Source organism: Nicotiana tabacum, chromosome 10, assembly GCF_000715075.1.
Source record: "Nicotiana tabacum cultivar K326 chromosome 10, ASM71507v2, whole genome shotgun sequence".
NCBI classification, from domain to species: Eukaryota; Viridiplantae; Streptophyta; class Magnoliopsida; order Solanales; family Solanaceae; genus Nicotiana; species Nicotiana tabacum.
The window spans coordinates 29716580-29731299 of record NC_134089.1 but is presented as its reverse complement, the minus strand read 5'-3'; the positions used below and the strand labels follow the sequence as shown (position 1 = coordinate 29731299).

Genomic DNA, 14720 nt, shown 5'->3' with positions numbered 1-14720 from the left:
GAAGGATAGAGTTTACTGTACGCATGAAGCGTGGTAGACCAATCGGTTCCAAAGGTAACAACCCTTGAAAAATAGTAGGAGCTAATGATGATAATGAGGAGGAAATAAGCTCTAGAAGAGCCCACGACATAACATTTCATGAAACTCCCGAAAAAGTTCAGGTACCTAAAAATAAAGAAAGTGATGAGATCTCAACAAGTTATGTCGCTTCGGAACTGACACAAAATGATCGTCGACGATATATTTGATACAATATAGTGCACAATATTGTAAAAGATTGTGAGGATCGGACCAGCAGTCCAGACACTTGAAGATGTCATACCATTTAGATACAAGTCTTAACCTATATGGCTTATTTGACTAAATCTATATGAAGATCCTTGAAGAATTGAAAATGCCTGAAGCATATAATTCAAAGTCTTGAGAAATGTACTCGATCAAATTATAAAGATCTTTGTACGGTTTAAAGCAATCTGTGCGTGTGTGATATAACCGCCTTAGTAAATATTTGCTGAAAGAAAGTTACATAAATTATGTTATTTGTCCATGTATTTTTATAAAGAAAATGTCATCAGAATTTGTTACACTTGCTGTTTATGTTGGTGACATAAATTGGAACTCCGGAAGAGCTCCAAGAGGATCTTAAAAATGCTTTTACATGGACAAAGTGTACCAATTAAGTACACCAATGGATATTCAATCACTTGAAGTGAATAAGGATCCGTTCCAACCTCTAGAAGAGGATGGGGAGCTCCTTGGTCCTGAAATACTCTAACTCGGTGTAGATGGTGTACTTATTTATCTTGCTAATGCTAACAAAAGTGGTGCAGATCGTATTGGTAATGCAGATGCAGGTTATTTATCCGATACCCATAAAGTTCGATCTCAAACCGACAAACATGGAGTGAATATGATTGAGATCAGTTATTCATTCGAGAAACATATGGGTTGGAATGTTATAAAAGACCCACAATATTATATAAAGACAATGTTTCATGCATATCCCTATTAAAGGGGGGATTTATAAAAGGAGATAGAACGAAGAACATTTCACCAGAATTATTCTACATACACGATCTTCAGGAAAATTGTGACATTGATGTGCATCAAATTAGTTCAAGTGAAAATCCAGCAGATTGTCTTTACCAACTTCAATTTTTGAGAATATGGTATACAAGATTGGAATGCGGAGACTCAAATATTTGAAATAAGGTTTTCTTGAGGGTGAGTAAAATGCGCACTGTACTCTTTTTCCCTTACTAAGGTTTTTCCCACAGGGTTTTCCTTATAAGTTTTTTAATGAGGCAGCCAACAATGCGTATTACTAAATATGATTACTCTTTTTCCTTCACTTAATTTTTTTTTTCTACGGGGTTTTTTTCTAGTAAGGTTTTAATGAGGCACATTATCTTTTAATGAACATCCAAGGGGGAGTGTTATAAATATATTATATTATGGATGTTCATTTAGTACTCCGTTGTAAATAAGCTTCCTGAAGAAGCTTATCCATATGGGACTCCACCGTAAATATGTTTATCTATTTAAGTACTCTATTGGAAATAAGCTTCCTGAAGAAGCTTATCACTTCGGTACCCAGTTATGGATAAACATTACCTCCGGTAGAAGATTATCCATATCGGATATAATAAGCTTATCCTTTCAGTACCCAGTTATGGATAAATATTACCCCTGGTAGAAGATTATCCATACCGGGTATAATAAGCTTATCCTTTCAGTACCCAGTTATGGATAAATATTACCCCCGGTAGAAGATTATCCATATCGGGTATAATAAGCTTATCCTTTCAGTATTCCGTTATGGTAAACATTGCTCTCAGTAAAAGATTATCCATATCTGGTATAGTAGCAACTTACACATCAGCTTCCTTTCTTTTATAAATAGAAGAGATTTCAGTTCATTATGTACGTCAGTTTGAATTCGAATAATATATCAGTTTCTCTTTATACTTGTTTTTACTTTATAGTCTTTATTTTATAACAATTTAGTTGTTTCTGTATCATAGAACTTTTACCCACAATAAATTTCTTGTTGGCTAATGTTTTAATTTTGTTGCCATAACTTTTTGGGTAATATAATAATTTTAAAATATAAATAAGTTGGCAACAATAAATTGTCAGTGTTGCCAAAAGTATTTTCTTGTTGGTAAAACACTTATTTTTCTCAATAATTTGTTTGACTTGTGGCAATATTTTTAGTTCTTTCTCAATTTTCAGAAAAAATAAAAGCGGCAAACTTTCCTCCCCTTTTCCCCCAAATCCCTCCCCCTTTTTATTTTCATTTTGGCTCTCACCTTCCCCAATCCATTCAACCCTTGGACTCGCGCTTTCAGCTATGAGGTTCAAATGAGCAGCTACTATTTCTTCCAATTCTATGGCTATGGCTTGAAATTGTAGCTCTCGGTTGTTTCTAGTTTAGGGTTTCAATTTCTTGAATGCTTCGATTTAGGTTTCATTGAAAAGTGGTGTAGGATAGTTATTCTGACTGTCGTGTTAGATTTAGAATCTAGAGCACCTAGACATTTGTTCTGAAATACTGATGGGTTGCTTTCCTTTTGCAGATATATGTCCCAACTAATCCTCGTGGTGCAGAATTATTGCCACCAGGGATTGTGGTTTCGGAATCAGATTTTTATTTAGGAAGGTGTGGGGTGAATAAAGTGAGGTATGAAGCAAATATCTCTAATGAAGTTGTTTAATCCTGATTTAACAAAAAAAGATAAGAGTGTGGTAATTGTATAGATTAAATTACCTATAACTGTCTCTTGTTAAAAGAAAGAGTGAAAGACACTCTGCAATTTTCTTGCCCTTCGTGAGCTATTCTACTATCATATCATTGTAGCACGAACTTCATACTAGATACTTTAATGTTGCTAATGGTGCTTCAGGATCAATTTTAGTTTCTTATTTGTGCTCTTTAAAAAAAGAATCTAGGACATCAAATAAACTATTTTCTTGCAGGTTCTAAATAAAGATAGTGAGGTTCATCCACATCAGTACTTATATCTCCATTCCAGTTCTAATCATTAGTCTCATGTCTTATTCGGTTGGTATTTCTGTTTTACTTTTTTCTTTTGTGAATATTATGTCCTTTCTATTGATAGATAGATTCACAAGCAGATCGTGACTATAATTTTATATTTTTGGTATATTTATGCTTTTTGAAATTGGGATAGATGTAGTTTTTTGGCATTTGCTTTGGCTCTCTTTTTTGGGTTGTAATGTTCCTAACGAATAGGCTGTTTCTGGCTTTGCGGATGCAAGTCTCTCTTTGGCTGTGTTACTTTGATTCCCACATCTCATTGTAAGTTAGTTTCTTCTTTGTCTATATTCGTTTCTTTAGCATATATGTATTAAAACTGACTTAATGCATTTCAATGCACTGATTCTATCCCCATTAGTAATGGAAGTTTGGAATGGAAATAGTTACATTTAGTGATCTGAGTATTACTATCTTGTATTCATCTTGAGGAAGATGTTATATCTGTATCTCTGGTTTCAATGGACACTTCATATTCCAAAGGACTGAATATTTTGCGAGATTAGGTGTTATATGTTCTCTTAGAAAATTCGGTGAAATTTTATAATTACTGTGATTTCAATTTGGAGCTTAGGAGGATTAGTTGCCTTGGTAAAACTAAAACCATAGTGACCTTTCTGTTCCTTAGTTTTATTGATAAATTTTAGTGTCTTGCACTAAAGAATTTTGAAGTTTAAGAAGTAAATTCTTTTTTAGAGAAAGGCAATTGTATTATAAAGCTAGCACTTAGGAAGTGATGTAGTAATTTTTTTTGGTTAAAGTACTGTAGTAATTACAAGTGAGTATAACACCAGAAGAAAAACTCTTTCCAATATTACAGGAATTTCAAGAAATAAATCTTTGTGTCGTGTATCTATAATGCCTTATTTGTACTACCGATTATCATTCATTCACTACTTTTTTATATGCTACTAGTGTTCGTCAGTAGTTCCACTTGTATATTTGTGTGGAGAAAGAGAGGTAGTTCTCTGCTTTAATAGAAGCCTTTATTGTTTAATGTGTGGTATAGATTTAAACACACGGAAAGAAATAGTCACAAGTTAACCAATAAGAAATGAAACCTTTGATATGCAAATAGGAAGCGGTACCAAATGCAACATGTCATAGTATATGTTTCCTTGACCCATGGTCCAATATTGCTTGCAGCCTATAATTATAATTGTCGCATGACTGTTGTACATGTTTTTGGTAGAGCTGGACCTGCTATGTAATTCCAAACACATAACCAGTTGAGTTTATTCACTTTTGAAAAACTAACTCTGTTCAATCTACAACTTCTTCTTTTTTGTGCTATATTCTATATCATGGACATTGCCTATATAGGTAGTAATGCTGAATTCTTTCTGAGTATACTACTCCAAGTCTCCTTCCTATTTCACCAAGCTAGTTGAGGATTCTTGATTTTGTCAATGAATTAGAAAAACTATGGAGGAGATTGAAATTGATGGAACTAGTGTTATAGAGTGAATTGTATCTTTTGTTTCCTCTACTCTGTTTTATGGCCTTCACATTTTTGCTACTATTTATATTTGTTAATCTTATAGTGCTATATTTTGGAAGAAGAGGATGAGGCAAGTCTTACAAGTCATTCTAAGTAACTTTATCTGATAAATTTGCAAATTATATTCAGTTTTCTTTTAATTGAGTGTTTCTATACAGCAACAATTCTGTAATATGTCAAATTTTCAGTGACGAAGTAGTTGATGTGATCGTTACTGTGTTAAAAGAAAAATCAGAAAACTGTTAGAAAAATAAAGAAATGTATAAAATAGTAAAGAATCAGAAATATTCCGAATCCACAATTTTCTTGTGCGTCCTTAAGGAATTTTAACCCCCTCACACGTTGTCAAGGTAATGGATTAAATCCTCCCAGGATAAAACGGAATAAACCTTCCTGCAACAGTGACAATACAAACTGCAGGATACCAACGAACTCAAAGAACGGAGCAAAATCACACTTACAAATTTGAGAGAGAGAGACTGCGAATTAGGATGCAGTATATTCTGAAAGAAAGAAGTTCTAGAGTGTTTTTCGTATCTGGAAGATGCAGCCTTGCCTTAGAATTTATAGGCAAATATCAGAAGAGGTGTCTGGAAAGGTGCCTTTTCAGAAAATACGCGGCCTGCCGCGGTTCTACCGCGATCGCGGCTGAACCGCGGCCAACGAGGCCCTCTGAACTTTCAGTAGTGTTCTGGCGTATTTTCAGTAGTGATTTGGCATTTAATTAATTATTAAATAATTAAATAAATTTTGTCCAAAAAATAATCTTATCGATCGATCATTTGACAAATCCAAATCCAAATCCAAAGCCAAAGCCAAAGCCAAAGCCGAGCCGAGAGAGCGACGACAACGGTGCGAGGGTTCATTCTCTTCAACTCCTTTTAAGAGCTTTAAGAAGTGAATCTATATATAAGCACATAAATGTGATTGTCCCTCACCAATGAGGGACAAAGTGCAAGACAAAAGTTCACTTCTTCAAATTTTCATTTTCCCTCCATTTTCAATTCACACTTCTTCTACTTTAAAGCCCAATGACTTAAAGTTCAACAATCCCCCACATAAATGGGAATGGCTGTATCAAGAAAGATCATAGATGAAAGCTATGTGATTTTGCAAGTAAGGATTAATTGCATCTGGATAAGTAGGTTTCCCTTTTGAACTTTTCGTAGTGAACATATGTCGGATATACTCGGTCAATCGGTAGATTTGATATCTTTGAACCGTCGAACTTTAGTGTATACCTAGACAGCCATATGTCACACAACTAACCCTTAACCGTTTTTTGGTTCTCATTGTTGTGTTCGTTTTAGCCATGAACACCGCCTGGTTTCATAAGTGTGTAGAGAATTGGCCTTACAGAATTCTCATTGAAGCGGCTTCCACTTCACACTTACATAGGTGAGTCCTAAACGTGTAATCCTTTAGATTGACACTATTTGATAAATACCTCATCAAACTTAGGTAATCATTAAAGAAAGTGTAAAGTTTTATCCTTGTTACTGAACATTGTCTTCATCACGAGAATGGACTAAAGTTTTTTTTTTTTTGACAATGTTGAACTGGTCAATCATAACTTTGTTTGAGCTCCTTGAACCTAGATCTCGGAACAACCAAAATTCTAGGTAGAGTTACCGCCATGTTGACTTGTCCTCGGCCATAGTCTCATTCCCTTAGATGACTTCTCAACTCCCTCTCTAGTTAAGCCTTTTGTAAGTGGATCCGCAACATTATCCTTTGATCTTACATAATCAATAGTGATAATTCCACTAGAAAGTAGTTGTCTAATGGTATTATGTCTTCGTCGTATATGACGAGACTTTCCGTTATACATAACGCTCCCTGCCCGTCCTATTGCAGCCTCACTATCGCAATGTATGCAAATAGGAGCCACAGGTTTTGGCCAGAACGGAATGTCTTCTAAAAATTCCGAAGCCATTCAGCTTCTTCACCGGCTTTATCCAATGCTATAAACTCTGATTCCATTGTAGAGCGAGCGATACATGTCTGTTTGGAAGACTTCCAAGATACTGCTCCTCCACCAACAGTAAACACATATCCACTTGTGGACTTTGTTTCTGATGAGCCGGTTATCCAATTAGCATCACTATATCCTTCAATAACCGCATGATATTTATTGTAGTACAAAGCGTAGTCTTGGGTATACTCCAAATATCCAAGAACTCGTTTCATAGCCACCCAGTGATGCTTGTTGGGATTACTTGTGAATCGACTAAGTTTACTTATTGCACAAGCTATATTGGGTCGTGTACAGTTCATGATGTACATTAGACTTCCCAACACACGAGCATACTCCAATTGAGACGTACTTTCGCCTTTATTCTTCATAAGATGATGGTTTAAGTCAATTGGAGTCCTTGCACTTCTAAATTCCAAGTGTTTGAATTTTCAAGTACCATTTTCACGTAATGTGATTGAGACAAAGCTAGACCTTGAGGAGTCCTTTGGATTTTAATTCCTAGAATTACATCGGCAACTCCTAAGTCTTTCATATCAAACTTACTAGCAAGCATACGCTTAGTAGCTTGAATGTCAGCAATGTCTTTGCTCATTATTAGCATATCATCAACATATAAGCAAACAATGACTATATGATTTGGAACGTTCTTAATGTAAACACATTTATCACATTCATTAATCTTAAAACCATTTGCCAATATTGTTTGGTCAAATTTCGCATGCCATTGCTTGGGTGCTTGTTTTAGTCCATAAAGGGACTTGACAAGTCTACACACCTTCTTTTCTTTTCCCGGAACCACAAACCTCTCAGGTTGGTTCATGTAAATTTCTTCCTCAAGATCACCATTTAAGAATGCTGTTTTTACATCCATTTGATGGATTTGAAGACCATACAAGGCGGCTAACGCTATTAGCATCCGAATGGATGTAATTCTTGTTACCGACGAGTATGTGTCAAAATAGTCAAGACTTTCTCGTTGTCTAAATCCTTTGACAACAAGTCTTGCCTTGTATTTGTCAATAGTACCATCGTCCTTCATTTTCTTCTTGAAAATCCATCCAACGTTTTGTTACCTGGAGGAAGATCAACCAATTCCCAGGTATGGTTGCTCAATATGGATTCTATTTCACTATTGACAGCTTCTTTCCAATATTGTGCCTCTGAGGAATACATTGCTTCCTTGAAGGTACGAGGCTCATTTTCTAACAGGAAAGTCAGAAAATCTGGACCGAATGAAGTAGATATCCTTTGACGTTTACTTCTTCTTGGATTTTCTTCATTAGGCATACCATCTGTTATTTCCTCCCGAGGTCGTTTTGACTTTTGGCTGGTCACTTCACTTTCCTTTTTATACGGATAAATAGTTTCAAAGAATTCAGCATTATCTGATTCTATTATCGTATTAATGTGAATCTCAGGATTTTCTGATTTATGAACCAGAAAACGATATGCCTCGCTATTGGTTACATATCCAATAAACACACAATCAACCGTTTTTGGACCTATCTTAACCCTTTTAGGTTTAGGAACTTGTACCTTAGCTAAACACCCCACACTTTGAAGTATTTCAAGCTAGGCTTCCTTCCTTTCCACTTTTCATAAGGAATGAATTGTGTTTTACTATGAGGTACACGGTTGATTATCCGGTTAGCTGTAAGTATAGCTTCCCCCCACAAGTTTTATGGTAAGCCAGAACTTATTAGCAATGCATTCATCATCTCCTTCAATGTTTGATTCTTCCTCTCCGCAATTCCAATAGATTGTGGAGAGTAAGGGGCAGTTGTTTGGTGAATAATGCCATTTTCCAAACAAATTTCTTCAAAAGGAGATTCATATTCGCCACCCTTATCACTTCTTATCATTTTGATCTTTTTGTTTAGTTGCGTTTCAACTTCACTCTTGTATTGCTTGAAAGCATTAATTGCCTCATCTTTACTATTAAGTAAATAAACATAGCAGTATCTCGTGCTATCGTCAATAAAAGTAATAAAATACTTTTTCCCACCGCGAGATGGTGTTGACTTTATGTCGCAAATATCTGTGTGAATTAAGTCTAAAGGACTTGAATTCCTTTCAACGGACTTATAAGGATGCTTAGCATACTTTGATTCCACACATATTTGACATTTGGAATTAATGCAATCAAATTTTGGCAATACTTCTAGATTTATCATCTTCCGCAATGTTTTGAAGTTTACGTGACCTAAACGCGAATGCCATAAAGTGTTTGACTCAAGTAAGTAAGAAGAAACATTCACTTTATTGATAGGAACTGCTATTACATTTAGCTTAAAAAGGCCCTCATTTAGGTAACCTTTTCCTACATATACATCGTTCTTACTAAGTACAACACTATTAGAAACAAAAATACATTTGAATCCATTCTTGACAAGAAGTGAGGTAGACACAAGATTCTTGCGAATTTCTGGAACATGGAGGACTTGATTTAGAGTCACTATTTTTCCCGACGTCATCTTTAACGCAATCTTGCCAACTCCTTCAATTTTGGCCGTAGATGAATTTCCCATGAAGATTGTCTTGTCGGGTCCTGCGGGGGCATAAGAAGAAAATAACTCCTTGTTAGCACAAGCATGGCGGGTGGCTCTAGAATCTGTTCACCATTCTTTTGGATTTCCTACCAAATTGCATTCAGACAACATGGCACATAAGTCCTCCATTTCATTTTCAACCATGTTAGCTTGATTTTTTTCTTCTTATCATTCTTGGGCGCACGACAATCCACGGCCTTATGCCCAGATCTTCCACAGTTGTGGCAATTACCCTTGAACTTTTTCTTGCTTGGGTAATTCTTTGGTCCGGAAGCCTTCTTCCTCTTCTTATTTTGTGGCGCCTCCTCAACAACGTTTGCCCCCATTATTGTCGAGTTTCCACGTGACTTCTTTTCAGCATTTTTGTTGTCTTCTTCTATCCTCAAATGAACAATCAAGTCTTCTAGTGTCATCTCCTTCCGCTTGTGTTTTAGATAGTTCTTAAAATCCTTCCACAACGGAGATAACTTTTCAATGAAAGCAACAACTTCAAAGGCCTCATTTATTACCATACCTTCAATAACGAATTCATAATTAATAATAAGATAAATCTTATTAATAAGATTATTGATTCGGGTCATACCTTCAGCAAGGAGGTCATGCACAATGACTTGTAATTCTTGGACTTGAGTTATGACGGACCTAGTGTCAATCATCTTGAAATCCAAAAACCTTGCAACCACGAACTTCTTAAGTCCGGCATCCTCAGTCTTGTACTTCTTCTCAAGTGCATTCCATAACGCTTTTGAAGTTTCCATGACACTATAGACATTGTACAAGCCATTTTCCAAACAACTCAATATGTAGGTTTTGCACAAGAAATCAGAATGTTTCCATGCTTCAGTTACAACAAGTCGTTCATCATCCGGAGTATTTTCAGCAATTACCGGAGGATCCTCCTTGATGAAACGTTGCAAACTCAACGTAGTAAGATAGAAGAGCATCTTCATTTGCCAACGTTTGAAGTCAATACCGGAAAACTTTTCGGGTTTTTCTGCCGGTGCCATAGCATGAGCAGGAGTAGAACGGCTTGTAACAGCAGCAACCGTTCCCCCAACATTTCCATTAGTTTGGTTTTCATTCGTCATATTTCTGTAAAGTTGAAAACAATACAGAACTTGTTAATCAATGAAGTTTTTGATATCTTCAAACTGAATACCAAACCAACCATACAACACGTAACAATGGTGAAGTTTTTATATACTTCAAACCCGTATGTTTATTATTCCGGCAAAGTTTTTATGTACTTTAAACCGGACATAAACAATTATAGGAGTAGAAAGCAACAAGGCTTTAGTCTCCAACAAAGTATAAAGAAAACAGTTTAATAATCAACACACAAACGTTAGTAAATTAAAATTCCTTAAGCTTGTGATCGTTACTGTGTTAAAACAAAATCAGAAAACTGTTAGAAGAATAAAGAAATGTATAAAATAGTAAAGAATCAGAAATATTTCGAGTCCACAATTTTCTTGTGCGTCCTTAAGGAATTTTAACCCCCTCACACGTTGCCAAGGTAATGGATTAAATCCTCCCAGGATAAAACGAAATAAACCTTCCTGCAACAGTGGCAATACAAACTGCAGGATACCAACGAACTCAAAGAACGGAGAAAAATCACACTTACGAATTTGAGAGAGAGAGACTGCGAATTAGGATGCAGTATATTCTGAAAGAAAGAAGTTCTAGAGTATTTTTCGTATCTGGAAGATGCAGCCTTGCCTCAGAATTTATAGGCAAATATTAGAAGAGGTGTCTGGAAAGGTGCCTTTTCTGAATCTGACTGCCGCGATTCTACCGCGGTCGCGGCAGAACCGCGGCCAGCGAAGCCCTCTGAACTTTCAGCAGTGTTCTGGCGTATTTTCAGAAGTGATTTGGCATTTAATTAATTATTAAATAATTAAATAAATTTTGTCCAAAAAATAATCTTATCGATCGATCATTTGACAAATCCAAATCCAAAGCCAAAGCCAAAGCCGAAGCCGAGCCGAGAGAGAGATGACGACGGCGCGAGGGTTCATTCTCTTCAACTCCTTTTAAGAGCTTTAAGAAGTGAATCTATATATAAGCACATAAATGTGATTGTCTCTCACCAATGAGGGACAAAGTGCAAGACAAAAGTTCACTTCTTCAAATTTTCATTTTCCCTCCATTTTTTTTCCCTCCATTTTCAATTCACACTTCTTCTACTTTAAAGCCCAATGGCTTAAAGTTCAACAGTTGCAATGTTTAGTAAGTGGACAATAGGCATATGTTATTCCCTTTTGTTCTTTGTTAATTGTAGTTTTGTACTTTACAACTTTCTTTTATCCAAATGTAATTATATTTATCTTCTTTTGTAGGATGGACATACATAAATCATCATTGCTGGACATATGGTTCATGAGGTGCAACAAGTTGCTGGAAGAAGATATATTTTTAGAGTTAATAAGATTAGAATTTAATGATTTTGGTATATGATGCTTTTGTTAATTTTTGTAAGTAAAAGAACACATTTTAGGAGATTTAGTTTTTTGGAAAGTGAGTAAATACTTGTATATAAATTTTATGTATTTATGTTTATATATATAATAATTATTTTATATGTACATTGGTGATATTATTATTGGCAAAAGGTAATTCATAAACACAATAGCAATTGTTGCTGAAAGCCTTGATAAAAGATCAATAACTGGGATGACCCAAAAGGTCATCACTTGTTTTAGAAATAAATTCTACGTTCCGAGGCCTTAAAAATCTCTTTCATCATTACCTTGATTTGTGTGCGTAGTTCGGGAGCGTAGCCGGAAAGTCATTATGTGAAAATTTGTAAAAAATGATGAATTTTGACTTTAAAATGGATTTAAATTGACTTCGGTCAACATATTGGGTAAACAGACTCGGACCCATGATTTGACGGTCCTAGAGGGTCCGTGAAAAAATATGGGATTTGGGCGTATGCTCGGAATCGCATTTCGAGGTCCCAAGCCTGAGAAATGAATTTTTAGAGAAAATTATTTTCTGGAATTATTTATGAGTTTTGGAAATAAAATGCGTTTAGAATTTGATGGCATCGGGACCGTATTTTGGTTTCGGAGCCCGGTACAGGTCATATATGTGATTTAAGATGAGTCTATGAAATTTGGTAAGAAACGGAAGTCGTTTGAGGTGATTCGGACCCGTAGTTATGAAAAATTGGTACTTTGAAAGTTTTGAGATTTTTCTTAGATTTATATGCTAAATTCGTTGTTTAAGAGGTTACTTTGGCGATTTGATCGCACGGATAAGTTCATATGATGCTTTTGAGTTAGTATGCATGTTTGGTTTGGAGCCCCGAAGTCTCGGATGAGTTTCGAAAGGTTTTGAACTTGTGAAAAATTGCACAAACTGCTGTTTTTGCGATTGTGAAGCCCTTCACGCGATCGCGAAAGGGAAAATGGGCAGGGTGGTTTTTGTTCAACGCGAACACAAGGTAAGAATCGCGAACACGGAGCATTGGGGGGTTGCTCTACGCGAACGCGTAGCGTAAATGGGGGACTGGTCTGGGAAGTAATCGTTCCTCTATGCGAATGTGTGCACAGGACCGCGAACGCGAAGGTCAGGGGGGCCAACCCTTCCCGAACACGTAAGAGGACTCGCGATCACGTAAGCAAGAGGACGGCTGCTCTTCGCGTACGCAATGAAGGTCTGCCCAACGATTTTTAAACAATAAACAGCACACTCGGGTTTAAACCAAAAATTTCATAACTTCTTCTTTCAAACTCCAAATTGGGCGACTTTTGAAAGAGAACTTCACCACAAATTCATTGGTATGTAATTAAGACTCATTTTCTTCAGTTTTCATTAACACCCATTAGATTCTTAAGGGTGGAAAATTAGGGATTTGGGTAGAGTTAGGGCTTTTTGCATAATTGGGATTTAGACTTCGTTTTGGGGTCGGATTTTGGAACTAATTACATATTCGGGCTTGTAGGTGAATGGTCATCGGGTTTTGGTCCGAACCTCGTGTTTTGACCAAGCGGGCCCGGGGTCGATTTTTGACTTTTTGGAAAAAATGATAGAAAACCTATAATTGAGCATTGGGTATGAATTCTTTAGCATTTATTGATGTTATTAAATCAATTTGGACTAGATACGAGTTATTTGGAGGCGAATTCTAAAGGAAAAGGGGTGTTTGAGGCTTAAGTTGGCCGTGAAAGTTCGAGGTAAGTGTTTGGTCTAACCTTAGCTTGATGGATTAGGAGTTGTGTCCTATTTGCTACATGTTATTTGTTGAATACGACGTATAGACATGGTGATGAGTATCTATACATTGGTGTCAAACATGACCGTGAGTCTTAAATTGAAATTGTTGTGTTCTTGATAAATCCTACGAATGCCTAAGTTGTTGATACTCTTTGTTGAGTAAGGATTATGATTATTCTCGTGGAATTACTTATGTTTGAGTATTGGTGCTAATTGAGGTAGATAGATGTTGGAGCAAGTTTAGTTATTGCTGATTTTCCCTTGCCGAGACGTAATTACTTATGCTGTCGATTTCCTTGCCGGGATGGTGTTGTTTCTTTATTGATCCCTTGTCGGGACTTTCGTTGCAATTGGTGTAGAACTTGCACTCCGCAACAATATTATATTTGGATCGGGTTGCACGCCGCAACAATATTATATTTGGATCGGGTTGCATGCTGCAATAATATTATATTTGGATCGGGTTGCACGCCACAACAGTGATAAATGATATGGATCGGGTTGTACACCACAACAATGTTATTATGTTTTTGGATCAGGTTGCACACCGCAACAATAGATAATACGAAGTGCTTATAGATTGGTGACAAGTTCCTTATTGCTTTGCTATGAAATCTAAATTATCCGTATGCCTTTCTCTTACATTACTGTTGGTAATGATATTCCCCGCAGTATGTACCCCCTCCCATCTTTACTTGTCTATTCCTCTTTTATTTTCCGCTGCATATTATATAACTGCATAGGTTTATTTGGTAGTCTGGTCCGAGCCTCGTCACTACTTCGCCGGGGTTAGGCCAGACACTTACCAGCACATGGGGTCGGTTGTGCTGATACTACACTCTGCACTATATGCAAATCTCGGAGCGGCAGCTTTTGGACTGTTTTATTTGGTATTCTGGTCCGCATGCCTCGCATTTTCTTCTATCTTTATATGTATTCTATTTTTATTTACTTCAAAGACAGATTGTACCTTTCTTTCCAGACATTTGTATGTAGTATTCGTAGGTGGTCCGTGATATTGTGACACCGAATTTCGGGTAGAGATGTATGTTGGTATTGTCGTACTGGTTTTGGCTAAGTTATCAGATTACGTCTTCCGCTTGTATTTATTTATCGTTAATATTTCACTGTTGATCGCATACTAATTTAAATTGTTAAAAAGGGCTAAATAAAAGAGTTAGTGATTCTATAATACGCGGTTTGCCTAGCTTTCACGAGTAGGCACCATCACGACTCCTAAGGGTGGGAAATCCGGGTCATGATAAGTTGGTATCAGAGCTCTAGGTTACATAGGTCTCACAATTCACGGACAAGCTTAGTAGAGTCTGAGGGATCGGTACGGAGACGTCTGTATTTATCCCTAGAGGCTATAGAATTAGGAAAAACTTCACATCTATTCTTTCCTGTCAT

The 14720-nt window shown here is 36.4% G+C and overlaps 1 long non-coding RNA gene across 2 annotated transcripts; it reads left to right on the top strand.

The window, feature by feature from the left end:
• Window positions 1-2203: 2203 nt before the first annotated feature.
• On the top strand, window positions 2204-11606 carry LOC107818300 (uncharacterized). Of its 2 annotated transcripts, XR_001655381.2 has the most exons (4): window positions 2204-2358; window positions 2580-2683; window positions 2980-3322; window positions 11429-11606. It is a non-coding gene; the product is annotated as an uncharacterized LOC107818300 (long non-coding RNA). The 2 variants fall into 2 exon arrangements; XR_001655380.2 differs by lacking the exon at window positions 11429-11606 and having other exon boundaries at window positions 2980-4547.
• The last annotated feature ends 3114 nt before the right edge of the window (window positions 11607-14720 follow it).